Here is a 4752-nt window from a genome sequence, read left to right as displayed (position 1 = left end):
ACCACACCAAATCTGTTCCACTTATCACTGTCCACTGCCATTCAGAGCTTAGACACATCCATTGTTTGTGGACCATTAAATTCGGAACCAAAAATCCTGTCTCAAAACTGACAATAATGGAGGAAAAACTCGGAAAACCAGTGTTAGGAGCAACAACTTTGGGTAAATATTCGAACGGATGGATGAGTAACGTGAAATGTGAGGTCAAGTAGACAATTTTCGATTGGTGGAGTGAGGGAAGGGGGCAATGGGTACTGAAGAGTAAAAAGAGAACAAATGTTTTTTGCAATCCCTGTGTAAAATATGTGTGTGGGTGGTATATTTAATTGGTTTTTAGATGAATTTTGGCGACTTCTTAGCAGAAGAGCATCAGTGCGGGCATTTTGTTGGTTTTAGTGACGTTTACAGTTGCGCTCAGAAAATTGGTATTTTCAAGGGATAGTGAACTAAACGCTACTTGCTCAAAGCGGTGCCGGAATTCAAATCCCTGGGGCTAAGAGACACCGCGCTTCGGAGACTAAGATAACTTGGCTAACACTTGGCGAAAACGCAATAAACATAGGGCTTAGGTATTTAATTATCACAATTTTGTTCAATACACAAGAGACAGTCTGCAAAACAGGAGTCGCAGAAATTTCATCTCAGTCTTATATTGGCGCGTTATCAGCTGGTCACTCTTTGCTACGCACCGTATCATTTCCATATTAGGATCTGGCTTTTAGAGAGCGGCTCACCAGCCATCATAACGTGTGATTTCCCCGAGTCCTATCGTAGACTTTGTAGCAAAATTTTCATATGTTCTTCACTGAATGTTCTCAGAAACTGCCAACTTTGAGTGATCTTGACCCTGTGACAAATACTAATGATATGCTGATAATATATCTTGATTCGCCGTGTTGCATAGAACACTCAGGTGTGTTAAAGTCATTCTCAATCGCTACAAACCTCTCAGGAGCGAAGATAGTCCACTCCTCGGACATAGCAACTATGAAGCCGAAACGCTTTTCTTAGAGGTTTCCATGTATACGTAGAGTCGGCACACTCGTTTTCTTGTCAATATTCACATTAGCTTTTTTCACGCAGAAAGCTGGAATCTTTGCATAATTTTATGGAACATAATAAGCTCACAAATTCGGAATCATCAATCTGGAATAATAACTCCTTCAACGTTATGATCCAGCAAAATATTTTCCTTTCCTCCATCTGATTAATGGGGTTTTTGTGGCGCTGTACCTTTGAGTCAACAGCGTATTGCTCTGTAGTTTTTCTCAGTTGATTCTCAATTTAAAACTGGCGGACACGATGTGAGGCACCCAGCAGAATTCGTCCAAATTTTCTATTCCTTATTCCCGATAGACTAAGTGTTGTTCTGTTCTGAGTAGGGGTCGCATGCGCGACCTGGTGAAAATGGCACACGATATAAAACAAGCTTCAAGTTCCCGCTACACATTTGATGGGCACCATCTGCAAACCACTAGTTGCGTATCTCTACAAAGCCTGTGCATTTTGGTCTAGCCGTGAAACCAAGACACGAGTTCATGAACAAATGTGGTGTATTTAAGAAACGGTCTGAAATTTTCGGAAAGTCTTTGTTTTTCCATAGGTTTCCCTTGACTGTACTCGCCAAGCAGATCGTGATGAGGAATAAGACAGTAATAGATAGTTTTCTAGTGTGTGATTTGGGTCATGCGCAATTAGCACATGTATAGCTTTCAAATGTTTAGTGCGATATTTCAACTGCCGAGCAAACTGCAGCGCATGTGGCCTTTGTGCGTTGAAGAATATCACAAACGAGCTATTCAATTAGGATTAGGCTGAGTCCCCTGTTAAAACCAAATTAGTTGAAAATCACGCATGTGGCCTTTGTGCGTTGAAGAATATCACAAACGAGCTATTCAATTAGGATTAGGCTGAGTCCCCTGTTAAAACCAAATTAGTTTGAAAATCAGCTTATTTAATGAATTACGTAGAGTTTGGGTTGGAGTGGAATGTAAGGTTGACGGAAACTTAGGGACTCTGTCTATCTGATCATCCCGAAGAAAGAAGAAACCAGTGGGGGCTTTCGAAGCGTGGTCAGCAAACTTATGAGTATTCTTCCGTCGACAGAATATCTGCCTCGTGATCCATAAATCATTAGTATGTGTTTGACTGATCAAATCAAACAGTTAGGTTTACTTAACGACACTATCCATCAGACTCCAGTGCAACTGACGTCCCAGTCAACTGAACGGCGTAGTTTAAATGGATAGATAGGTGAACTAGGAACATTCACATGGATTTCTGACAAACAGTACACATGAATTAGTTCGTGAACAGAAAGCCGGCATTTGTCCAAAATAGTAAACCTCCCGAAAATCCTAGGAAGATTGGAAGCGGATTCCGCGATTTTGAGGATATCCAAGATAATTCCCCGACGGTGAAGTGGTATGAAAATCGATAATTCAAATCTGGTTAATATGCCTTTTGGACTGAACCACTCATCCGGGTTGCTCAGTTTACCGCAAGAGTACGTGTCCGCCGATGCGGAACAAATTGTTTGAACTGTATTATGCGCTTCTAACCACTAGTGCCTTGTGAACTGGGCATTCGTGACTAGAATTCAGGTTCTAAACAGCTTCTCAAGGTAGAAGACAAATGCCTTCTCAATACGATCATATAGCTGATAAATCACTTCACTCTAGAAAGCAATGAACAGAACCCCTCAAAGTAGACTGTATGAATAGTCGGTTTTTCGAGGCATCTGAGGAATAGAACTGCAAACGGCCAGGTCAGTTTCCCAAACTCCCATTCCCAAATAAATTGAGGCATTTTGTAGCTGGTCCCCAGTTAACCTCGTGCACCACTGTGGAACCTTATCAACGAAAAACTTCGATTGAACATTCCTATACAAACTTCCTTCCCTTACCTAGGAAATTGGGTGGTACCTTTTCTGAAGAGTAAGCAAGGTACCGTAGTAAAAACAGAAACGAACCCTGTTTCGTATGCGGCCATTTAAATCCTTTAACATTGGCATCTTCCATCCCACCACAGGTCAGAACTAATCACCTTTACCTTTACATAACTTATTCATGCTATCCTACCCCGTTATTATTATGCTGAAACAACACGGAGAGCATGCACTCGTCTTAGAGGGAGGCTATATGTTGACAAAAGCCACATACCCAGGAGTCTTCTTCTGTGGCCAGTCTGTGTTGATCCGGATGGCCAATAATCCTAACTGATGTTGGGGGCGGGTATTGTCACCCCATTCAACCTTTCCACACAGTGGCTTTACACAACACATGCCACTGTTGCAGCAGAATTAATTCCGGGCCCGATGTGTTTGGGAAACAAGCTCTCTTGGACTGCTGCGTAGAACAACCAGGATGGGTGCAAGTCAAACCATGAACCAACATAAGCGGTTGAACGAGTCTCGCCTAACGTCGTGGGCTTATGGTGCGTGAGAGTAAACACGATTAGTCGTGTGTAGGCATGACAGGTTCAGGCTACATACCCGGTAGCGGTGCAAAAGTGAGGACGAGCGATCAATATGCGTCCAGTAAATCAGCAGAAGCAAGTGTTGAGCAAGTTTGGGAGATTTCTGCAGAGGACCACGTCCACATGACCCGACCTGGACAACAGCTTTATTCTCTCTCTAACTGACTCTTACGAGTTTTTGCAAGTTGAAGGTGTGTAAGAAGACTGAAATGTTGCTTAACAAAAAACTGCACCTTTAAGGTCACTGTGACTGCAATGATAAAGGTTCAAAACCGAACTCACCTGAAGCATACTTTCGGTCAAGCTTGTCGATTAGGTACACTTGGCAAGTTATCCGACTTTGTGTTGGGTGGACCAAGAGGATGCACGTGACCTTGTCGTTTTGTGGTCATCTGCATTTTCGTTGCTTAGTGACGGGACTTGTGATGAATGCAAAGTTACTTCGCCTTGCGTAGTAAACTTTTGCCTCAAGCTGACTCAGTGGTAAGTCAGACGCAGAGTAAATTTAATTTTCTGTGTAATTACCTTGTGATGAAATGTCAGTGAGAGCACGTAGGCTCATTACTTTTCTGGTAAATCAACCGGCTAAAACTGGGCGCTTTCGCGTTCTTTCAATTTTTTTGTAGAATCGCTTTGCGCAAAGTGATATTTCTTCAGAACAAGGGCCAACAAAGCCCAAGAGATCTACTGCGTAAACGTGGGATCCGGGTATCTAGCCTGTATTACACTTTATACTAAACTTGAGACAAAATTTTCAAGTTTCTTCAATTCGAATGGCCGCAGTCCGTTAATCCGATAAATTCGATGGGAACAGAACAGTAGTTGTTCACTTACAAGCATAAAACAGTATGGTAATTCGTGTCATATGCTTTGTTTTCCGTAGAAGATTGACAGAATTTTTGGGTGTGCAGCCGACATGCAGCCAATACAGTTAAGGGCGGGGATAGCTTCTAGTCCAACCACACACTACGGAATATAAAGTTAATCTTGAGAAAACCAGAAGGAATTGCATAATCAATGCAGTCAGTGCCTAAGATTGTCAGTATCCCATCATTGGAACTCATGTAAGCTACACACGGACAGACTAGTTCATGCAATCACAAAACATGCGTCCGGTTTAAGTCGCTCACAAACATCTATCAAACTTGGGATGGCGTCTTTCCGATTGCTAATCAATAAAACTGAGGGGAGATAATTCCCCTCGCGTATAAGTGGGCTTTCGACTAGAAAACTTGATCCGCTGTCTGATTTATGGGGGTACATTGGCCCCAGTTT

This window comes from Opisthorchis viverrini, assembly GCF_000715545.1.
Source record: "Opisthorchis viverrini unplaced genomic scaffold opera_v5_313, whole genome shotgun sequence".
In the NCBI taxonomy this organism is placed as follows: domain Eukaryota; kingdom Metazoa; phylum Platyhelminthes; class Trematoda; order Opisthorchiida; family Opisthorchiidae; genus Opisthorchis; species Opisthorchis viverrini.
The sequence above is the reverse complement of the archived record's forward strand: the minus strand, read 5'-3'. Positions refer to the sequence as shown.